The sequence below is a fragment of the Cetorhinus maximus genome, chromosome 17 (assembly GCF_964194155.1).
Source record: "Cetorhinus maximus chromosome 17, sCetMax3.hap1.1, whole genome shotgun sequence".
In the NCBI taxonomy this organism is placed as follows: domain Eukaryota; kingdom Metazoa; phylum Chordata; class Chondrichthyes; order Lamniformes; family Cetorhinidae; genus Cetorhinus; species Cetorhinus maximus.
In genome coordinates, this window is record NC_135895.1 from 81769635 (window position 1) to 81794763 (window position 25129).

Below are 25129 nucleotides of genomic sequence, written 5' to 3' on the forward strand. Positions count from 1 at the left end.
ATCACAAATGTCAGTTTTTAGCCAATTCTATTCACTCCACGTGATATCAAGAAACGGCTGAAGGCACTGGATAGCACAAAGGCCATGGGCCCTGACAATATTCTGGTAATAGTACTGAAGACTTGTGCTCCAGAACTTGCCGCACCCCTAGCCAAACTGCTCCAGTACAGCTAAAACACTGATATCTACCTGGCTATGTGGAAAATTGCCCCGATCAGTCCTGTACACAAAAAGGACAAATCCAACCCGACCAACCGCTCCATCACTCTACTCTCGATCATCAATAAAGTAATGGAAGGGATCATCAACAGTGCTATCAAGTGGCACTTGCTTAGCAATAATCTGCTCACTGACACCCAGTTTAGGTTCTGCCAGGGCCAATCAGCTCCTGACATCATTTCGGTCTTGGTTCAAACATGGACAAAAGAGCTGAACTCATGGGGTGATCGGAGAATGACTGCCCTGGACATCAAGGCCACATTTGACCGAGTGTGGCATCAAGAAGCCCTAGCAAAAGTGGAGTCAAAGGGAATCAGGGGAAAACTCTCCACTGGTTGGATTCATACCTAGCACAAAGGAAGATGGTTGTGGTTGTTGGAGGTCAGCAATCTCAGCTCCAGGACATCACTGTGGGAGTTCCTCACGGTAGTGTCCTCGGCCCAACTATCTTCAGCTGCTTCATCAATGACCTTCCCTCCATCATAAGGTCGGCAATGGGGATGTTTGCTGATGATTGCACAATGTTCAGTGCCATTCATGACTCCTCAGATACCGAAGCAGTCCACGTCCAAATGCAGCAAGACCTGGACAAGGGCTGACAAGTGGCAAGTAACATTCACGCCACACAAGTGTCAGCCAATGACCATCTCCAACGAGAGAGAACCCAACTATCACCCCTTGGTGTTTAATGGCATTACTGTCACTGAATCCTGAAGGTTACCATTGACCAGAAACTGAACTGGACTAGCCATATAAATACTGTGGCTACAAGAGCAGGTCAGAGGTTTGGAATAGCGTGACAAGTAACTCACCTCCTGACTCTCCAAAGGCTGTCCACCATCTACAAGGCGCAAGTCAGGAGTGTGATGGAATACTCTCCACTTGCCTGGATTAGTGCACCTCCCACAACACTCAAGAAGCTTAGCACTGTCCAGGACAAAGCAGCCCACTTGATTGGCCACATCCACAAACATTCATTCCCTCCACCAACGATGCACAGTAGCAGCAGTGTGTTCCGTCCACAAGATGCACTGCAGGAATTCGCCAAGGCACCTTCAACAGCACCTTCCAAGCCCATGATCACTACCATCTAAAAGGACAAGGACAGCAGATAGATGGGAACACCACCACCTGGGAGTTCCCCTGCAAGTCACACACCATCCTTCACTGTTGCTGGGTCAAAATCCTGGAACTCCCTTCCTAACAGCACTATGGGGGTACCTACACCACATGGACTGCAGCGGTTCGAGAAGGCAGCTCACCACCACCTTCTCAACTGCAACTAGAGATGGGCAACAAATGCTGGCCCAGCCAGCGAAACCCATATCCCATGAATGAATTAAAAAAGTATATAGGTGCAGCAATTTGCATTGCCCTTGGATTGCAGCATAAAGGGAGAATAAGCAGAGGGAAAAAAGGACAAGCTGCTGGAAGAGGGAGGGGAAGAACACCTCAGGAGGAGGGGGAGAAAACACCACATCCACCCCGAGTGCTCCGTGAGTAATTCTGGTAACTGAGCCTCAGTGAGGAACAGTGTGACAGATGTCTCCACTTCATAAACAAGTTACTCAATGAAATCTGAAAACTGCCGCAGTCTCCAAGGGGAGCAGGCACAACATTGCCAGTAGCTGCAGCTATGAATTTTTATGGGTCTGGTTCATTCGAGGCTAAAGCTGGTGACAATATCTCCAAGTTCGCCATCCATCATTGCATTGGAGAGGCCCACTGAGGCTCTTTATGCAGACAGCTGAATACATTTCACTCTCTCTTGCCAGAAAGGAGTAGGCAGAGCAAGCACACAGATTTGCGAGGATTATAGGTGCATCCAGGGCAGGGTGTCATTGACTGCAAGCACGCCAATTGGCAGGCACTACATTTCAACTCAGTTGTACTGCAACCATCTACTTAGTGTTTGATCATATACAGCGGATCCTGCAGGTCTACGTCCGGTATCCTGGTAGCAGTCAAGATGGCTTCATTCTGCAGCAGTCTGCTGTATTATCTGCATACTGCGACACGAAACATGATTAAGCAAACCACTGGAGTCCTTGAACCACTTCTGCTGCATCACCTGCCTGGTTACTTCTGGTGCATCCTAAGGTTCCAGCCTTGGTCCACTCCTAAGCTTTATTTACAAATAATCTCAGCAACATGAACAATATTAACTGAAGTCATTATCATGTGTATGATGATGACATTCATCTTTACATCGCCTCCAATATCCCAGCTCCACAACTATTGCTATGTTACATAACTAAACCAAAATGAATTTATCAACGAATCAGACACGTATCCAGTTTAACACTGACAAAACTGACTCTGCCCTATTAGGCACCCATCAATACCTACTATCCTAACCTTGGATATAATTGTCCATTCCCAGCTTCTCATTTGGTTGAACTTGTATTCTCAGGATCCCGCATGACCCTAAGCTAAACATTGGTCCACATCCTATCCATTACGAAGACTGCTAACTTCTATATTAGTAACGTTGTTTACTTTCATCCTTTTGCTCACCACTGCTGATGAAGTTCTGTAACACCTTCAATGTTTTCAGGCTCAACTACTTAAAGGTTCTCCATCCTTGCATCCACGACCCCATCTCGAACCTCACTTTCCTCTCCAACGTCCTTGAAAGTATTGTTGCCTCCCAGGTCCTGCCCATCTCCCACAAAACTCATGTGAATCCCTCCAGTCAGGTTTTCCCTTAATAGTACCAACAAGGCTCTTAGCAAAATCACAACAGGCAAGCTAGCTGACTGTGACAAAGGTAAGCTATCCCTCCTTGTAATGTCTGCAGCATTTGACATGGCTGATGGCTAAATTCTACTCCAATGACTCTCTGCTGGGTGGGATTGGACTTGCCTAGTTTCTTTTGTATCTATCCTGCTGTTGCCAAAGAACCACTAAAAATGGCTTATTTTCTCACTCCACACCTCAAGTGGACCCAAGGATCTATCCTTGGCCCCCACCCTATTCCATCTGCCAACTGCCCCTTGGGGACATCATCTGAAATCATGGCATAAGTTTCAAGATGTGCACTGACAATGCCCAACTCTACCTCTCCCTTTCCCTCTTGACCCTGTATCTAAATTTTCATACATCCAGGGTCAGACTGGGGGATATTTCTTCCAATTGAACAGTGGGAAAACAGAAGCCAACATACTTGGTCCCAGTCACAAACTCCATTCTTCAACACTGATATCATCCCTTTCTCTGGCAACTGCATGAGGCTGTTTGCAACCTAGGTGTTATATTTGACCCTGGAATGAGCTTCCTACCATCCTACATCTGCATGATCATTAAGGCCACCTATTAAGGCAACTCCACCGGACTTTGATCTTGCCTCAGCTCATCTGCTGCTGAAACCCTCATCCATGCCTTTGTTACCCTAGACTTGATTACTCCAATGCATTTCTGTTTGGTTTCCCACATTATATTCTCTGCAAACTTGAGTTCATTCAAAACTTTGCTACTGGGTCTTAATTTGCACCAAGCCCCACTCATGCATTCCCCCTGCACTTTCTGATCTGCACTGGTTTCTGGTCAAGCAATGCCCCAATTTTAAAATTCTCATCCTTGTTTTCAAACCACTCCATGGCCTTTCCCCTCCCTAACTATGTAATTTCCTTCAGTCCCTAGGTTCCAGCACCCCATGAGTTTTGGCCTATTGAGCATTTCCAATTTTAATCAGTGCACCACAGGAGGCTGTACCTTTAGCTGCCTAGGCCCCTGACCTCTCTACCTCTTCTTCCACCTTTAAGATGGTCCTTAAAACATACCTCTTTAACCATTCTTTTGGTCATCTAGCCTAATATCCCTTTATGTGGCTGGTTGTCAAATTTTGTTCCATAACACTCCTGTAAAGCGGCTTGGGACATTTTGTGTTAAGAGTGCTATTTAAATGCAACTTGTTGTTGCTGCTTGTCTTCCAAGTTTCTTGTTACACCACCTTGATCCTTCAGTGGATCCCTATTCCCCAGTCAATTGAATTCAGATTTCCAATCCATGTTTACAAGTCCCTTCCTGGCATTACCTGAGCCAACCTCTGCAACTTGCATTTATATTCCCAGTGTGAAACTCTTATAATTCTGGCCTTTGACACATTCACCAACCCCAACCCACCTCAGCACTTCAGGTGGAAGAGCCCCCTCAGCAGCCACATCCATGTACTGAAAAAATGAGAAAGTAGCAGCAGTGCCAGCAACAATAGCTAACTCCCATGGTTCTAAATCCAGATGCCTTCTTATCAGTGTGTGAGCTATAACATTTCCTAATGGAACACACCATATACTAAAGAAATGTTTTCCTAAACAACTCTGCCTTACTACGTCATTCCCTAGCTTTATGTATCTCCAGTAAACATTCAATCAATTCTCCTAATTTTTCTAACTTCCTGTTGGCGCATGAACACAAACTAAGCATCAGGCAAACTGAGCTCCCTGTACTGAAGGTATGGCAAGTTAGTTTCTGTCAACAAGAATGGTATGAGCAGTCTTTTTAAAGTTAAGGAAAAGACAGTCCCCAAGACCAACCAGAGACAGTTTAGTAGAATACCACACAAGATATCAATGGATTGTTAACCTCTCAGTCCCCCAAAAGGTTTAGCTATTACTACTAATTAAGGTTACGTGAATTTCTATCCGCAAAACTTAATGTATTTTAATGGTTAATGAAACCAATTGTTGTAAAAGTCTAAAATATTGGTTGCTCTTACCTCTTATTAACCTAAAGAATAAAGAGAGTTAAAGCATAAACCCTACGATACTAAGGCAAATGCCTTTAATCTATATTGAACAAAGAGAAATTCCACCTGAATGAATTTCTCAGCAATTAGTTGGCAGATTCTTAAGCAGGGCAATGGAATTTTTCCATATGTCAGACACTGGTCAGGATCATCCGAAGAGGGAGCAATGAAGTAGGAAACTTGATAGTTCACTCACATTTTCTCTGGACAAGCCAATGGTATGAGAGTGGTGGTTCATGAATACTGTAATAAATCGCACTGAAGTAGGAAATCAGCCCCAGCTGAACACGTCATTCCAAAGTATGAGACCTCTTGGTAACACAGGATTCTCGTCCAGTACTGCAGTGGAGTGTCAGCCTCATTCAAGCAGTCAAGTTCTGGAGCAGGAATTGAACCCAAAAAATTTTTACTCAGAAGTCAAGACTGCAATTAACTGAGCCAAGCTGATACTGAGATTGAATTGGAGCTTTGCCGAGGTCAGGAAACAGGTCACTGGTCAACTGTTCAGTTAGAGATTGGAAACTGACACAGCAGAGCTTATAAAGAAAATTTCTTCACATCTTGTTTCTTAAAAAAAGTTTAACCCATTATTACCTATACAGGGCTAGAATAACCACATTCTGACAATTCTACACATATGCAGCTCAGAACAAAGAAGAACTCCAGTAGCACACAACAATTTACCAGCAACTGCTCTGGAATGACTAATAGTTGGTCAAATCTTTATGGAAAAATAACAGCGTGTTAATGATGCACACTAGTACCAACACACAGATTGGCCAGCAAGATGAGGGAATGTGGAAGATGCTGCATGAGTTGAGATTTTCAAGCATTTTGTGATCCATTTACAGTGGTCCGCCACATACCTTGCACATGAAGAATCTCGTCCTCACCCTCTTCATTATTTTTTTCTAATTTCTGAATTTGGACATTAATTGCCCGTTAAACTCAAAGAAAGTTGGGGCTCATAATTACCAGTCTAAGTATTCTTTTAACACTATGATAACCTTTAATACCAATCAATCTTTCTAGCTTGGAAAGGGAACAATTAGCAGAGTTTCATTCTTGCAAGTAGTGAATCGCTGTTGGTTTTCAAAATTCAAAATTTTAATCTTAACATTTTTTATTACTTTTTCTTTGTCTCTTTGCTCTCCATTAATCCAATCATTCTTTTCTAACCTCAGTTTGCCGATTGCACAAGTGTTCCAAACTTCTACCACCCTTTGTGTATATAAGCGTTTCCTAACCACTTCTGGATATTTTTTAGGTTATATCCCTAGGCCTAGACTCCCCAACCAGCGGAAACAGAGTCAACAGAGAGAAGCTATCATTTCCCCTTCACATCAAGAAAACTTCAATCAAATCACTCCTTAAACTTCTAAATTCTGGGAAATATAAACCTAGTTTGTGTAATCTATCACAATTTAACCTTTGAGACCAGATAAATGTGCGCTGTACTTCCAAGGCCAACACATGGAACTAGAAATTCATATGTCCTGTCTTTCAGTCACTGTTCTAGGCCTGCTTGTGTCCTTTCACATGGAGGTTGCTACAATGCAATTTTGGTATATTGATCTCATTTCCCTTATTGTGCCACTAAGCCAAGAGGTTTCCTCACTACTCCATGCTGCTCCTCTGAGCTCAAAGCTGCCACTGTGCTCTGCACACAGACGGAACGCCTGGCAGCATTACTTGCTTATCACTTGCTCCAGGCAGCCTGTTCTTCTTAAAGGCTCACTGCCTATTAAAGGGAGACTGCACAACTGAAATCATGCCTCTCAAAATAATTTCTGAACATTTTAAGATTGGCCCAAATGACATGGAGGAAGAAGGCTCCCTGGTTCAGCGACTCCATTCTGGAGGCTCAAGTCAATACAGTGGAATCCAGGAGGGAAGCAATGTTTCACCAAGGTAGAAGGAAATTCTCAAGGCACAGCTAGAAGTAGTGAATGGCCATAGTCTGGTGCCAGGAATATGGCAGGAATGCTAAAAAAAAATCCAATGACCTCACAAGAGCCTTTAAGAAGAGCAGGCTTCCTGGAGGTCATTCTCACAGTACATCTCATGCCTGCCAGGTCAACAACGGCTCACTCAGACAGCAGCACCTCCTGGTACTCGGGACTCTCACCTAACATTCACACACTGCACCTCACCCACACACATCTACCAATGTTGCCAGCATCACACCCACATCCCTCTCCCTCCACACACCTCCAGCTATTCAGCTATGACAAACACGTCATTAAACAATTTACAACACAATCACTGACACATTGGCCTCTTCCTTGCATGAAAAGGTTGCCCACAAGAACAGAGAGGTGGAGGTAAGGGGGTGCCATGAAACCATCCACTGAGCTCGCTGGAGAAACTGCTATGCAAGGTGCGGCCAGAGACGATGCAGCCTGTCACATCTGAGCATCAGAGGCTGTTCCAAGATGATGGTAAGTGGTGACCCTTTTCAATTCCTCCTTCATCCACAGATGTGGCATCAAATGGAAGCTGAAGATGATAGAAACATAGAACCATAGAAAATAGGAGCAGGAGTAGGCCATTCGGCCCTTTGAGCCTGCTCCGCCATTCATTAGGATCATGGCTGATCATCCAACTTAATAGCCTGCTCCCGCTTTCTCCCCATATCCTTTGATTCCTTTCGCCCCAAAAGCTATATCTAACTCCTTCTTGAAAATATACAATATTTTGGCCTCAACTACTTTCTGTGCAGCGAATTCCACAGGCTCACCACTCTCTGGGTGAAGAAATTTCTCCTCATCTCAATCCAAATGGTTTACCCTGTATCCTCAGACTGTGACTCCTGGTTCTGGACTCCCCCACCATCGGTAACATCCTTCCTGCATCTACCCTGTCTAGTCCTGTTAGAATTTTATAGGTTTCTATGAGATCCCCCCTCATTCTTCTGAACTCCAGTGAATATAATCCTACCCAACCCAATCTCTCCTCATATGTCAGTCCCAGCACCAATCCCTGTGGTAACCGACTAGTCACTGCCTGCCATTCAGAAAAAGACCCGTTTATTCCTACTCTTTGTTTCCTGTCTGCCAACTAGTTTTCTATCCATCTCAATACACTACCCCCAATCCCACGTGCTTTAATTTTACATGCTAATCTCTTATGTGGGACTTGTCAAAAGCCTTCTGAAAGTCCAAATAAACCACATCCACTGGCTCCCCCTCATCAACTCTATTAGTTACATCCTCAAAGAATTCCAGTAGATTTGTCAAGCATGATTTCCCTTTCGTAAATCCATGCTGACTCTGTCCGATTCTGCCACTGTTATTAAAGCCACTGTCAGCTATTAAATTTTTTATTATGGGCTCTAGAATTTTCCTCACTACCGATGTCAGGCTGACTGGTCTATAATTCCCTGTTTTCTCTCTACCTCCCTTTTTAAATAGTGGGGTTATATTAGCTACCCCCAATCGGTAGGAAGTGTTCCAGAGTCTAAAGAATCTCAGAAGGTGCCCACCAATGCATGCACTATTTGTAGGGCAACTTCCTTAAGCACTCTGGGATGTAGGTTATCAAGCCCTGGGGATTTATCAGCCTTCAATCCCATCAATTTCCCCAACACCATTTCCCTACTAATACTGATTTCTTTCAGTTCCTCCCTCTCACTAAGCCCTGTGTTCCCCAATATTTCTGGTATGTTATTTGTGTCCTCCTTTGTGAAGACAGAACCAAAGTATGTATTTAGTTGGTCAGCCATTTCTTTGTTCCCCATTATAAATTCCCCTGTTTCTGACTGTGAGGGACCTACATTTGTCTTCACCAATCTTTTTCTCTTCACATACCTATAGAAACTTTTACAGTCGGTTTTTATGTGCCCCACAAGCAAACAAGGGTTGCTTTTGTGCCAACTTCCCAAAGGGCTAGGCTGCAGATGAGTTCTGCTTCAGGGGACTGAGATGATGACTTTGATAGGGCATAATACAGGAGGACACTGATGACATATTGAGATGCTTGGATTATTGGCAGGCTTATTAGAAAGCCTCCTGTCCAGGAGCATGGAGGAATCTGGCTCCAAGGTGACTCAGAGCATCATGCAGAGCCTGGAGACCATTCTTTCTAGCATTGAAAAAAACCTTTCTTGTTTTACTTTTGCGCCAAACAGGAATAAACAATTGTTGCAGTTCGCCCATGTGCTCTTTGAATGTTTGCCATTGCCTATCCACCGTCATTCTTTTAAGTAACGTTTCCCAATCCATCATAGCCAACTCATGCCTCATACTAGTTTCCTTTATTAAGATTCAGGACCCAAGTCTCAGAACCAACTATGTCACTCTCCATCTTGATGAAGAATTCTATCATATTATGGTCGCTCATCCCCAAGGGGCCTCGCACAACTAGATTGCCAATTATTCCTTTCTCATTACACAATGCCCAGTCTAGGATGGCCTGTTCTCTAGTTGGTTCCTCAACGTATTGGTCCAGAAAACCATCCCATAAACACTCCAGGAATTCTTCCTCTACGGTATTGTTACTAATTTGATTTGCCCAATCTATATGCAGATTAAAATCATCCATAATTACGTCTCTAATTTCCTGTTTAATGCCATTCCCAACATCACCACTACAGTTTGGGGGTCGATATACAACCCCCACTAACATTTTTTGTCCCTTAGTGTTTCTCAGCTCTACCCACACAGATTCCACATCATCGGAGCTAATATCTTTCCTCACTATTGCGTTAATTTCCTCTTTAATCAGCAATACGACTCCACTGCCTTTTCCTTTTTCTGTCCATCCTAAATACTGAATACCCCTGGATGTTCAGTTCCCATCCCTGGTCACCCTGCAGCCATGTCTTAAGGCTTGTCTTTTTAACATTACTTCTCCCATTCCTACTATTTTTCACTGAGATCCTGTTTGATTCTTGCCCTTGATTTCTCTGCCTATCACATTTCTTATTCCCCTTTCTGTCCTTTGTTCTTGCCCTAGATTCCTCCTCCACTGACTCCTTGCATAGGTTCCCATCCCCCTGCCATTTTAGTTTAAACCCTCCCCAACCACTCTAGCAAATATTCCCCCTAGGCCCTCAGTCCCGATCCTGCTCAGGTGTAACCCGTCCAGTTTGTACTGGTCCCAACTCCCCCAGAACCGGGGGATATGGTGATATCATCATCAGACTTCTACTTTTCTGCTCACCCAACTTGCTCACCCTAATATTCCCTCTCTGCTTGCATGCTTTCAGATTCAAAAAAACTGCTGCCTGCACTGACCCAGCAGAGGTAAGAGGAACAGTTACCTCACAAAAGTGATGAGGAAGCATCGTCACTTGATCTTACACTAGCAGCCACCAGTTCAACGCAAGGAGCTTAGAGATTAGTAGAGTCGGGATTCGCATATGGTTAGTCACCAGGTACGAGTGGGCTGCAGTCAGGCTAGCAGGAAAGGGTTGCTTTTGTGCCAACTTCCCAAAGGGCTAGGCTGCAGATGAGTTCTGCTTCAGGGGACTGAGATGATGACTTTGATAGGGCATAATACAGGAGGACACTGATGACATATTGAGATGCTTGGATTATTGGCAGGCTTATTAGAAAGCCTCCTGTCCAGGAGCATGGAGGAATCTGGCTCCAAGGTGACTCAGAGCATCATGCAGAGCCTGGAGACCATTCTTTCTAGCATTGAAATGATGGTCAACTTCATGACAGCACTGCTGGACCGACCCATGACGGAGCATCTGGTGGCCATTGTCTCAGCTTCCATTGCAGCACAGGAGGGATCATTGAGATGTCTCAGTGCTGCAGCAGAAGCTTAAATGGAGTTCATGGTTGCTGCTATGCAAGTTCAGACTGCTGGCACCATCGGTGCAAATGTCAGTGCCTAATGGACCACGCAGGCTCTCACAGAAGTCCAGCAACCTATGCTTCAGCAGACTACTTGGATTGCTAAGCCATCACCCTGGGAGAGCGGTAATGGCACAGTGGAGCACAAACCTGCTGTCCTCTCTCAGGATGACAGCATTCATCCCCCCAACACAGCCACTCTGCCAGTGCCCTTGCATTTGCCGCTCAGCCAGCCAGCCCCAACTACTACACCCATTCAAAGGTGGTGCAGTCTGAAGCCAGGCCCTCAAGTCTCAGAACTCCTTGAGAGCATTCTGCAAGGTCATCTAGTCTCCCCTGTGAAAATTTGCAGTCTTTCACCTGCCATTCTGCAGCCATAGAGTAGCACTGCTTAGGGGCACTAGGACATGCAAGGTAACCAGCAAGATAGACATTAAGAAATGCACAAAGGTCAATAGTTCATTGTTGTTCTTATAATTGGGTATGTTCTTTGATAAAGATGTTTTGTGAAGATTCTTGTTAGTGGCTTATTGCTGAATGTTGAGCAAGGGAACATTGAGATAGGGAGGATGTGAGGGTGGTGACAGGTGGTTCCACACTGGGCTGGGGAAGTTGTTCGAAGTGAAAGTGGAGCCCATAGTCCACTGTGTGACATTCCATCCTGTTACACAAAGTCCAGGATGCCTTCTCTTTGCATTCCCCTCCTTCTCCTCACCCTCCTTCCATGTACAACCTGGTCTCTCAGCCTTCTCCATCTCATTCCCCGGTAATATTACAGACCAGGAGCAAATGAAACATTGCCCCATACCTGAGTACGGTAGTCATCTGTCATTCTTAGCAGCTATCCTCTAGTAGTGTAAAACACCTTCAGGAACCAAGAACAGAGCTATATCCAACTCTGCATAAGGAAAGTTACTGAAATCCATCTCACTTGCAACTTGTGGAGTGACATTTTAAATTGCATGGGTTCAGTAACAAATCCATTTACTAAGGAACTCTGTAAGTTAACTTTATACAAGGGAACAGGTTCATAAATCCCATGAATACCCCTGTTAGTACTTTTTCTTTCATGAAATCACTTGGGACACAATTTAGAACAGCCACTATCAATGACTGAACTTAAAATATTAATTTGTTCAGTTGGAAGAATAAGGGAATACTTCTCCCTTAGAGGCAAAACCTCTATAACCTCCAGCAACCTGACTCACTTCATCAGTATCCAGAGAAGAATCCCCTTGGTTATCTGAGCCATATCCACCATTCTAGCAGGTTCTGAGGGAACACTGCAATTGCTGCAGTTTTACCACCTGTTTCCTTTATTGGTACAGTCTTTTCCAAAGGCTCCCATGGCATCCCAATACTGATCGATTTAACTTTCAGCTTCCAACAATTTCCAACAAAATAAATATCTCTCAGCTCCATCCTCAGTGAATTTAGGCATGATGCGAAGATTCTTTGTTATTTCAAAGCTCAGAGTGGAATTCGATTCCACCTCAGCCTGGAAACCCTCTTGCTTATCCTACCTGTGAAGAGTGTGTCAGGCAACAGGACTCAGCTCAAACTGCCCCATGACTGCTCACCTCCCAGTTGCTCAATCTCTTCTCCCGAGACTGTGTCCCACGAGATTTACAAGGCTGTACTCCAGCATCGAATCACTGGCACAATCCAAGATCTCTAGCTAACTAAGCAGAATACGACTGCCCACAGGCTTTTCTTTGCCCCAAGTCCCAGCTTCATGGGGCTGACAACTACTCACCGTGGGCATGCTCCCATACCCCGGCTTCCAGCTTCACTGCGCAGATTCTTCTTCAGCTTCGCTTAGCTGACACGTCTTCAGCTTCACTAAGCTGACACTTCTTCAGCTTCACTGAGTTGACACTGCTCCCAGGCTTCTCTGAGCCCCAGCTCCCCAGCAACGTGGAGTTATAAACTGTGTCCCGCCTTTTCCTGAGACCCAGGAAAAAGAGCTAACAACAGCACTTCAGTATGGAGCTGACCTTCTTCTTTTGCTCACAACTAACTGTTTATGTGGACTCATTTTATCCCCCCATGTCCAAATTCCTGGTCACCTGAGCAAATTTCGCACCACCCCCCCTAGGTCTCGTGGTCAGGTTTCCGAACAGTCGTCAAAGGGGACACGGAAATGGAGCATGCACGGCTTGTGTCCCTGGTGCACTCTGTGCTTGAGCCCCAAAACTCATACAAAAAATCCAACATTATAGATTCCTTCACACTGTCCACAAATTGGCTCTGTGCTTCCTAAATTACAATGGCAAATACACTTGAAAAACTACTTTATTAGGGCATTGTGAAAAGTGCTACATAAATTTAAGTCTCTCAATTGTCCATCTTTCTGTTATCCAAGCTGTTGCTTGTTGGCCTTGCAATAGTATTCAACATTACATTTCAAATTGTTTTGCATTAAGTGGGTGGGGGAGAAAAATGATCAGGAGGGCAAGTGAAAAGTAGCATTTGACAAGAAAGGATTATATGAGGTTTATGAAAAAGGAAAGGAATCCCCAAATGCAAGTTTCAAAGGACAGGAATATAACTATGAATAAACGGCCATCAATGGCCAATGGTGGAAGCAGGGAACAGGGTGCAACCTCATGTCAGAAGAGTCAAGGATGTTCATCAGGACTAAAAGCTGGGGGAGGGACGATGGCACAAAAATGAAGGAAGGATGAGCAGCTTAAAGTCAATTTTTCAGGGTATATGTACTGGAAAAGGATCATAGAGAATTACAGTAGCTGATTTTGTGGTAAGGACATAGGGTGCAGTCGTTTGAATAAACTGTAAATTGTGAATGATTGAAACAGGGAAAGTAGCAAGGAATACATTAGAGCAGCTGAGCCTCAAAGTGATGATAGGCACTGAGTGGAGTTTTAGTGATGCTGGGGAAATTGTAAGTTGAAATAATGACTGTCAAAATGCTTCTGATAAAGTTATAAAAAGCCAAAAGCTGAGCAGTACACCAAAGTTTACTCCCAAGAAGTACTCCCAATCCAGCTTAAACTAACGGCCAAGGGTTTATCAAATCAAGGTTAAAAGATACATGTGTGCAGAGGCAGCCAAAATGAATGACATCGAGCTGCAGTCATTTGATTCATCGTGTTTCAATCTCATATAGGCAGTGGGCAGTACAGTGGATAAATGGACATGCCAACAGGTTGCACTTGGCAATGTACATGAGCAATCTAATCCCTTGCTTCAAAATATCACCTCAAGTTAGTTCATGAAAGAGCAGGGACCATGAATAGATTTCTTGATCAGAGCTGATTGTGTGGACCATGGAGGCATGCTGAGTTGCAACAAATATGTTCAGAGACAGGCCTGTTTTGCATTGAAGGAGGACGTTTTACTCAAAGATATGGGAGCAGATTTTACAATCTGCAGAATTATGCCACCCTCCTCCTTAAAAACCTACTTTCAGCCCTTCCATCCTCATCAGTGATGGTCCAATCTCCAATTACTCTTCACTCGTCAAGAAACATACACATGTTGCCTCCCAGAAGTGTACCCTTCTTTCCTGCAACTCCCTGTTTGAATCCCTCCAATTCATGTACTGCCCTTCCCACAGCTCTGAAATGGCTATAACAGAAGCAACAAATGATAGCCTCTGTGATTGTGACTTTGGTGCATTATTGCTCCTCAACCGAATAGAATTTTACAGCACACAAGGAGGCCATTTGGCCTTTCATGCCTCTGCTAGTTTTTCGAAGAGCCATCCAACATGTCCTACTTCCCTGCTATTTCCCCATTGTTCTGCAATTACCTCCATTCAAGTATTTATCCAATGCCCTTTTGAAAGTTATTATTGAACCTGCTTCCACCATCCTTTCAGGCAGTGCATTCCAGATCATATCTCACTGCATAAAAATATTCTTTTTGACTACAAAATGATAAGGCTACGAAAGGCAATCAATTCAACATGAAGCTTTGGAAATTAAAGGTAAACTCTGGGAATGGAAGGATAGGAAAGAAGTTTGCATTAAATGAGCCATGTCTGAGTGACAGGGAGCTCTGCAGTCTCTGACAGCAATTGACCGCACCACCCTTCTCCAATGTACAACTCTATGGGACTGCATCTTCACAATTGCTTCCTATTTCCACACCATCAACTCCACTCAGCTTGGTGCCCATTCCTGATCCCTCCTCTTCCTCATCCACAAGCTGTGCCTTGGCAACCTGAGCTGCACACATGATCAACTGACACATATACACATCTTTCGACCCAACTCTACCTCTCCACCACCTACTTGAAACATAAACCTCCTCCTCAAGTCCAACATGCAGTCTTGGATGCATGTACACTTCCTCCAGCTTAACATTGGGAATACAAAGTCATTCTGGTTGGCCCTAGCACAAACTCCATTTCTCTATCCCAATCTCCGGCCACTGTCTCAGGCTTTTCGCAACATCAGCACCTTATTGGATCCTAAGGCAACATTTCCAACCAAATGTTTGCTCCATAATAAGGACCCTATTCCAACTTCAACCCCAATTCAGCCCATTTTCCACTCAAAATGCTCATGCATACATTCATCACTTTCAGACTTCAGTACTGCAACACCTTTCTGGCATCCCACCTATGTTTATTGTTTATCAATTGTGCTTAATTATATACAGGTGGAGGGTATTTACTGGGGTTCCACACAAACACATATAAAGAGACACTAGAGGTGTCAGCTGTGGCTCAGTTCATAGCACCCTCGCCTTTGAATCAGAGGGTCGTGGGTTCATGTCCCACTCCCGGAAAACCAAGAACTGTGATTGTACTCAAAGAGTTGCAATCTGTGACTGTTGATAACTCGAAAGAGTAAAGAGACACTAGAGGTGTCAGCTGTGGCTCCGTTAATAGCACCCTCGCCTTTGAATCAGAGGGTTGTGGGTTCATGTCCCACTCCCGGAAACCAAGAACTGTGATTGTACTCAAAAGAGTTGCAATCTGTGACTGTTGATAACTCGAAAGAATTTTATAAAGAGACACTGAAACCGTAGGTGGTTAAGTTAGGAGGTCTCTGCTTGTAATGTTTCACTCTGTAAATAAATATAAGACTGAGTAAAGAAAGGGTCCAGTGACATCCTTCACCAACTGGTTTTCTGGGCTATAACAGCCTATCCTCCATCCCCCATGAACTCCCACATTCAAAGCTCTGCTACTCATTGATAAAAACAAAAAACTGCGGATGCTGGAAATCCAAAACAAAAACAGAAACAGAAATACCTGGAAAAACTCAGCAAGTCTGGCAGCTTCGGCGGAGAAGAGTACAGTTGACGTTTCACGTCCTCATGACCCTTCAGTTCTGTTGAAGGGTCATGAGGACTCGAAACGTCAACTGTATTCTTCTCCGCCGATGCTGCCAGACCTGCTGAGTTTTTCCAGGTATTTCTGTTTCTATTTTTGTCTGCTACTCATTTCCTATCAAGTCCAACCTTGCAGACAACAGTGTTTCTCGATCATCCACAACATTAATATTCTTGCCCTTGGCTTTAAATCCTCCTGTGGCTTCATCCCACCCTTTCTCTGCAGCCATTTCCAATCCCACAGCACTCTCCAAAACAGTGTTTCTCTGAATCGTACCTCGAACATCCCTACCTCCCTTTCCAATCATTGATGGCTGTACCTTCAGCTGCCAAGGCACCAATTTCTAAAGTTCACTTCCTAAAATCTCACTAACTCCCACTGCTCCAACAAGAGTCTGAAACTTACCTCTTTGGCCAAGGATTTGTTTACTCCTCCAAACTAAAGAAAAAGCACTGCTGCCTGCAAGGAAAGAAAATGTGTATTAAAACCAGACAAGTTAGTCTAAGAGCATAGGAGCACAAGTAGACTATTCAGTTCCCCAAGCATGTTCCACATGCAAATAAATCACAACTGATCTCCAGCTTAACTCCATCTACCCACCACATACATTGCTGCGTAACCCTTAATATTTCTGCCTAACAAACATCTATCAACCTCATTTTTCAACTGATCCCTAGCCTCAACAGCTTGTTTTCTTGAAATATGAAATCCAAGGAAAGGCTAGAGAATTAGCCTGTCATATTGAAAGGCCTTCAGCAGCTGGGTCATTTGAGATCTCCGGGGGTGGCTGCCTCTGTCCTTTGCAAGTCACCCCAGGCAAGGATCCCATGCTCAGAATTGCAAACCACAGCCAACAGCAGAACCAGCAAATTTTCAATGGTGACGGCAAAGAACTGAAAAATCTAGGAATAATGGCATGGGATCCTTTGGGAAGAGGACTTGTATTTCCTTTAAGCACCTAAGAGGAAGACAACGGGAAACTACCTCATTTATTCTTTCCCTTAGTCATACTGCTCATTGAAATTGAAAATGAAAATGGGAAGCTCCTACAAGCAACAAGAAGAGGAAAGTGCAAGACTGCAGGACAAGGAGAAATGAACAGAGGACATGTCGTTGGGCGGATCACTACTACATTGAAAGGCCTACTGACAAATTACTGACCAGGATAGACAGTCAGGGGGGCAGCCCTTCCACAAGCTGGATACACAAAGAAAGGGGTCAGAGACACATGAACAATTAATAAACTCACTCTGCCTGGTAAAAAGTCCAGCCCAAAAAAGGGAAAATCATGTTCATCCCAGAGCTGGTCAGGGTCAAAAGGCTGACCAGGGAAAAGTTAAGCAAACCCATCGTTAGAAATAATGTGGTACTTTTTAAAAATTTCTTTTCTTTCTCAAGAAAGCTGAATAAAGGCAAAATTCAATGAGTTTTTATTCTATAAATGTGCGAGCTACCTGTAAAATAAAGCAGCTTTGCTCAATGGGATTTGTTCTAATCTTGTTTCATTAAGTGCTTCAGTCCACCTTGCGAAAAATTGGCTTGTGTACAAGAAATGATATATAGTTAGGGTCGTAAAGGGGTCACTCTTGTTATAGTTTTATATTACACTGCTGCATAATTACATACTGGATGGTGTGGACGTTGTCTTGGGCCTAAGAAATTTAGATAGGCTGCTTACAGGAACCATCAGCACTACTGCACCCAAGGGACTATCTACAACAAATGGAGATCTCGTAAGTACATACATCAAGCTTTTTGGAACTTCCGGAGCTCATGAAAGAAGCTATACAAATCCAAGTTTTTTCAGCTGTTTCATTTCCCAGCTTTACAATTCACTTATAATGAATATTGCATCACAGTAAAAATAAGATATAGTTCTTTCAGTTGCCCAAATTAAGAAACACCATATTAAGGTGGTTCAGGTAGGCAGTATGCCAGAGGCAAGCTATTATTTTCATGAGTACTCACCTAAAAAGATCAATATTTTGTCATATCGATAGCGGGATTGTCTCATTACTCAACCCCTGAAATTAAAATAAAGTATTTTCATTGCAAAATCCTGTACCATATGTGAGAGATTTTATAATACATAATATGCATTTAGTCACAAAATATCAGTCTAATTTTCCTGCAACATTTCCCCCCCCGACCAACACTCCTTACACACAAACATTGATGATGGGATTAGGACCTACCATTCATAACTACATATGACACCCAAGTTAGTTTGCTTTTGACGTGTTCTATGTACACAAGTCCAAATTGTATTGATTTTATTTGTCAAATCAGATCACAAAACGATAGGAGTGCTGTCATACTCTTACTTACCAGGATTAATGATGAAGTCAGGCATGGAGATAGATTAATCCAACACTATGTTATTAAACTTTGTCTTTAACAATCACTAGGTTTAAGTATTGATGATTACAGTAAAATAATTGCATGTGAATTATTCATCAACCATGGCATAACAGTAGTTCAAAGTGTATCAGAACATTAGTTGAGTTTTCCTTCCAAACAAGTTACATTCAGCATCCAAGATTGCTACTTTTCTACATGGTTATACCATACTTTTCTTTCGGAGCTCATAAATTTAAGCAATTAAACTAACAGCTGTGATACACATTACAGTTTTAACAAGGTTCAATTGATCAAAATCATCCTAAACCAACCAGCTTCCATTGAACACTGTGGACTTTGGAACTTGTTTCAAAAATTATTGTAACTCCTTTAATTAATCGAGACTAAACCAAGCATGACCTTAAGCATCTTGCATTTCACTAAGCAAATCCCAGTTAACGAGACATAACTATCTTAGTACACATCAAAGGGCTGTGTAGCACCAACAATAGACAATACATAAGAATATAAAAAATAGGAGCAGAAAGAAGCCATTTGGCCTATTGAATCTGCTCCGCCAAACTCCCTTGTTGATCAAGAATCTGTCTAATATATTCAATGACCCAGCCTCCATTGCTCTCTGGGGAAAAGAATTCCAAAGTCTAACCACCCTCAGAGCAGAAATTCCTCCTCGTCTCCATCTTAAATGAGAGACCCATTTTTAAACTGTACCCCCAGTTCTAGGTTCCCCCATGAAGGGAAATATCCTTTCTGCATCTATGCTATCAAGCCTCCTCAGAATCTTACATGTTTCAATAAAAGCAACTTTCATTCTCCTAAACTCCAATGAGTAGAGGCCCAACCTGCTCAACTTTTCCTCACAAGACAACCCCTCATCCCAGGAATCAAACTAGTGATCCTTCTCTGAACTATTTCCAATGCCAGTATATCCCGCCTTAAGTAAGGAGACCAAAACCACACACAGTACCCTAGGTATGGTCTCAGCAATGCCCTGCACAGTTGCAGCAAGACTTTCCTATTCTATACACCATCTCCCTTGCAACAAAGGCCAACACTCCACTTGCCTTCCTAATTAAGTGCATGCTAACTTTTTGTGATTCATGTACGAGGACACCCAGATCCCTCTGTACCGCAGCATTCTTCAGCTCTCTCCAATTAAGTAATACTTTTCTGTTCTTCCTGCCAGAATGAACAACCTCACATTTTCTCACATTATATTCCAAATGCCAAATTTTGCCCACTCACTTAGCCCATCTATATCTTTGTAGACTCAGTGTATTTTCCTCACAACTTGCTTTCCTACCCAACTTTGTATTGTCAACAAATTTGGCTACAATATAGTCGGTCCCTTCATCCACGTTATTAATATGGATTGTAAATACCAGTAGCTCCAGCGCTGATCCCTGCGGCACTCGAGTTACTGTTTGCCAGGTTGAAAGTGACCCATTTATCCCAACTCTGTTTCCTGTTAGTTAGCCAATCCTCTATCCACGCCAATATATCACACCAACACCACAAGCTCTTCTCTTGTATAGTGACCTTTTATGTGCACCTTATCAAATGGTCTTTAGCTCAATTACCTAGGTAAAAATTAACCCAAACTGATTATATGTCTGTTTGTTGGTTGCACAGATTAATATGGAATGAATTTAGGCAGCCCAAGTCCACTGCACAGCAAACAAAAAACTGCACCTATATTAAACTTGCATTCATAAAGATCACAACAACCCCTCAGCTTTAAATAATTAACGTAGCAAGTGGATTGCTACAGGAAACTGCCAGGAAAACATACAAACTCATCTTCTAGACTACCATTGCAATTTGATTGGTCCAGTCTATATGAAGATTAAAGGTCCTCACAACTATTACATTGTTTTTGTTACACGCTTCACTAATCTCCTGTTTCATGCTCTGTCCAATGGTTTAACTACTGTTAGGGGTCCTATAAACTATTCCCACCAGCATTTTCTGAATTTTGCTATTCATGATCTTCTGAGCCAAGCTCCTTCTTCACTAATGCCCTTATGTCATTCTTTACTATCAGGGCGACACTTCCTCTTTTGTCATCTGCGTCTTATCAAAATATCGTGTATCCTGGAATATTAATTTCCTAACCTTGGTCACAATGTAAACCTGTCTCTGCAATGGTGATTAGATTGAAACTATTTACCTCTATTCATGTCACTAGTTCATCTATCTTATTAGGGATGCTTCACACATTGAGATAAAAAGTGACTTTAATATCAATATTTTTTTACTACTATTCCCTGCAATGTCAGGAGTTCACCAAAATACTCAATACTTACATCTTGCAATGTTTGATGTACAACATTATTTTACAGGCATACAAAATATTTATATTGATTCATACTCAAACTTGTACAATCACCCTTAAACAATCTGGACAGCAATTTGAAACAACTGTCATTGAGTATCATACTCAATGTTATTCATTTGAATGAACAAAGAACACAAAAGGTTTTAAAAGGGGAATTTGTCAGCTTGTGTGTGCTCCGCAGAATGTCCTGGTAGTCTTACAGCTACAAAACTGCTGTAAGGCAGCTTGGAATAAAAATGTTTTGTGTGCAAATGGTCCCACAGCTGCTCTGTAAATGGATGCAGTGTACAACATACAACACTCTATGGATCATATTACTCCAGGGGAAATTCAACACATTCACATTCAACTGCTAACCGGCACTTTTAAAAATTCAAAGCAACCAATCAATACCAGAAAAGGTGTTCAGATTTCTCCTTTCATGACATTTAGGATCATGCATTGAGGCCAGAGAAACTTAATTGTCTATTAAGCAATATTATTCCAGTTCCACTAAATCTCCTTCAATATAGGATTCATTATGCATAGTAAAGAGGTACTTTATACCATACATTCAGATTTGTGAAACTGTACATTAACTTATTTGATTTTGCATGCAATTCTACAAATGTAAATTCTTGGGAGACCTGAGAAAATCCTGTAAACTCAATTCCCTCAAGTAATCCCCTTTCTCTTCCTTCATGTCTAATCCATAAAATAGATATAAACTGGAGATTTTTATACCCTTGTTTTATATGCATGCTTACAACTGGTCTGATTTATTACTTTTCTCATATTATGCTAATATATGCTGAAAGGGTTGAAAATGTTGGTTAAATGTCTTAAGTAAGAAATAACATATGAATTAGAAGGCAGACTCAGCAGATGCACACGAGACAGGACAAACAAGCAACTAGAACAAAGGTCAAGGCCAGGGAGTGGGTGTTGAAAGCGGGATGCAGCCAGACTGCACAATCAGCAAGATGTGGAAGGTCATGCATACGTGAGAACAAGGCCTGGTAAATGTAAAAACAGAAAATAAGCAACTAAGGCCAGAGGCATCTACTGAGTATGTAATTATAAATTGATAAGAATAGAATTGTGTAGCCACTAGGCTATGTGACTAAATGTATATAAGAAATGAGTTTTGTATGTGCTAACAGAATACTGTCTTAGACTGCCTAAGGCAGACTCTCTCTGCGTACGCTTGAATAAATGATCGAAGCCTGTTCCTGAGTCTCCTGGTGCTTGAATAACACCACAACATATGCTAATATTATTAAATGGTGCGATATTACTTTTCACATATTAACCTAATGTGCATCAAATGTATTAAAAGTTATTACTGCTGCATTTTGGTCCAGTTTAAAAAAAACTAATATCATTGCCTGAAAACAACATTTTAGGCAGAGCCAATTTCCTAGCTGCCAAGGTTATGTATGCTGTTATTGTACTTATGGGAAGCTCAGAATTTCCCACTCATCTTGAATTCCAAACTTTGGTGACATTTTTGTGCATTCCTCCTTTCTGTTCAAACTGAAAATGTTTCTCTGCATTCATGAATCTAAAATAATGGACTTAATATGTTTTTATTCTGAGAGAAATCTCCGATCTTGCCATTATTGTGTATCACCCTCCCTAAACTAACCTTCATTTACCATTTCAAATCCATGCAACTTGGTGCACACTAATGGCTGATGCATATTTAAAAACATCTCAAGGAACCGGTTCTGATCATGTCAATTCATTGCCAGTGATCAAAGTACACAAAAGCATCAAAACATTAAATATAATGAAGGAGAAGTTCATCAAGATTGAAAACATTGTGAAGGACTATTTAGATTTTTCATACATATTCATTTGTACTTTGGTACCATTCATAAGAGCATAAGAAATAGGAGCAGGAGTAGGCCATAGGCCCATTCAGCCTTCTCCACCATTCAATAAGGTCGTGATTGATCTGATCCTTGTGTTGACTCCACTTTCCTGCCTGTTCCCCATAACCTTCAATTCTGCTGTATTTCAAAATTCTGTCGATCGCAGCCTTGAATATATTCAATGAATCCACCTCCATTGCTCTCTAGGGCAGAGAATTTCAAACATCCCTGATCCTCAGAGAAGAAACTCCTCTTCATCTCTTGTCCTAAATGGGTAACTCCTTATTCTGAAACTATACCCCTTGGTTCTGGATTCCTCCACGAGGGGAAACATCCTCTCAACAGTAATGTCTCCCATCTGCAGGGACAAGAGTGGACAGGGTGGTGGTGTGGGGGAGGATGGGGGGTTGAGGATAAAAGGGAGTGGGGTCAATCAGATGGGAGTTTGTTATGCTTAGTGCTTTATGTTCCAGTAAAATGTTACAATATCTATTCAGCAAACTGCCATCCCACAGGTGCAAAATTTCACTGGAACAAGGTTTGACCAACCAAAACAGTACAGACAAACAAAAGGTGCAAATCATTGTAGATTAAATGGAATGCAGGCATCTGAGCACTAGTGGAATCAATAATAAGGAACACACATAACTTAAGAAAAAGGAAAAAATATACCAATCAAATATGGGAAAGCAACAATGTTGGGAAAGATGAAAGAAGAGGCAGGCCAATAAGATAATATCGTCAAGAGATGGATGACTCGGATGAGGGCTATACCTACATTTTTTTTAATTCATAGGGTGTGGGTGTTGCTGGTGAGGCTAGTATTTGCTGTTTATCCCTAACTGCCTTTGAACTGGGTGGCAGTTAAGAGTCAACCATATTGCTGTGGGTCTGGAGTCACATATAGGCCATACTGGGTAAGGACATCAGTGAACCAGATGGGTTTAATATAATAACTGATAAGTTTCCCTGAGTTGATGGTGGCCAGCACTAAAGATGGCAATATACCATACAACTACAATAGGATAAAACCTAATCAGGACATTCCGCACAAGCTGACAAATTCACCTGTTAAAACATTTTCTGTAGCACTAAGGGTGGGGGATGTGGGTAGATACTGGCTGAGCAACAAGGAAGGCACCGTACTTTGCATTCACCCAAGGACTCGATGCCTTGGCTACATTTGCTGCTAAGCAACGTTCACCAAGTTAGTCTGTAATTCCGTTTTCTCCCTCTCTCCTTTTTTAAATAGTGGGGTTACTTTACCACCCTCCAATCTGCCGGGACTGTTCCAGAATTTACAGAATTTTGGAAGATGGCAACCAACGCATCCACTATTTCCATGATTCACCTCAGACTTTGCTGCCCTTCAAACATGCCATTGTTGTGCAGAGGCATCTCGGCTTGTCTGACACTTGCTCCCAACAGCTGGTGGACAACCCGGTCAACCACAATGACAAGCATGCCTGTTGCCATGGGGCTTAGAGAGGAGCAGCCATGGGCGCTCAGTGATAATGAAAAGTAACCCGTAGACCGATTGCAACGGTTTACACACACCATTATGCAGAGAGAGGCAATGCATTTCTGGCTGTGCCTGGACTGGACTGCCAGATGAGATGGAATGCCTTGATGAAGATGCTGGGCCAAGTGATGTGACACACAGCTGCCATCTGTCAAGTGGCAAGGACAGCCAAAGGCACTTGGGGGGAGTGTTCAACGCAAGCAAGCAACACAGAAAAGGAAGTCAGCCTGTAGTGTCTAGTGCCAGTGTGGGCTCATATTCCCTCCTGATTCCACTGCTGCTGGAGTGGGAATTCCCCCAAACTGTGCTCCTGCTCTGGGGCACGGTTCTGCTGCATAGCCTTGAGGTCATTCAAACCCTTGCTCTCTAATGTCTGCGGCACCAAGCACCTCTTCATGCTTCTGATGTGCAGCCTCCCCTGTTCCTGTGAAACGAGGCTCACGGCTCAGGAGGGCAGTGGGGCCAGCGCCAAGGTCATGGGAGAGGATGGCGATGCTGGGCCTGTGCCAAGGTCGAGGTCAAAGAGAAGGACATTGGGGCTGGTGCAGATGATGAGGATGGGGACATTGGGGCTGGCGCCAAAGGCAAGGAGGGTGACGCCGGGCCCAGCAGCGAAGATATGCAGGGGGACATCGGGACCAGCGCCAAGGATGTGGAGAGGGACGTTGGGGCCAGCGCCAAGGAGGGGGACGCCGGGGCCAGTGCCGAGGATGGGGATGGGTAGGCCGAGGTCAGTGCCGAAGGTGTGGAAGGGAACACTGGGGCTAGCACCGAAGGCAAGGACGAGGATGCCGGGGCCAGCACCGAGAATGTGGAGGGGGACGTCAGGGCCAGGGCCAATGCCAATGAGGGGTCACCAGGGACAGCACCAAGGGCGAAGGTGGGGGGGGCACCAGGGACAGTGCTGAGGATGCGGAGGGGGGCATTGGAGACAGCACCGAGGTTGAGGAGGGGGGCGCTGGCAACAACGCCCA

The 25129-nt window shown here is 43.3% G+C and overlaps 1 protein-coding gene across 6 annotated transcripts in view; it reads right to left on the minus strand.

Annotated features, from left to right (window-relative positions):
• The window catches only part of fam20b (FAM20B glycosaminoglycan xylosylkinase), a 207916-nt gene that overhangs the window by 146591 nt on the left and 36196 nt on the right, over positions 1-25129 (minus strand). For 3 of the 6 annotated variants that reach the window (XM_078561519.1, XM_078561521.1, XM_078561520.1), the window contains exons 2-3: positions 18047-18102; positions 16484-16537 (exon numbers count right to left, since the gene is read on the minus strand). The exons of 1 other annotated variant lie outside the window; for it this stretch is intronic. The gene's annotated coding sequence lies outside the window, so the exon portion shown is untranslated. Of the gene's footprint in view, positions 1-5832; positions 5870-16483; positions 16538-18046; positions 18103-25129 lie in introns of those variants that run through there. 2 more of the 6 variants (XM_078561522.1, XM_078561524.1) reach the window with 2 other exon arrangements.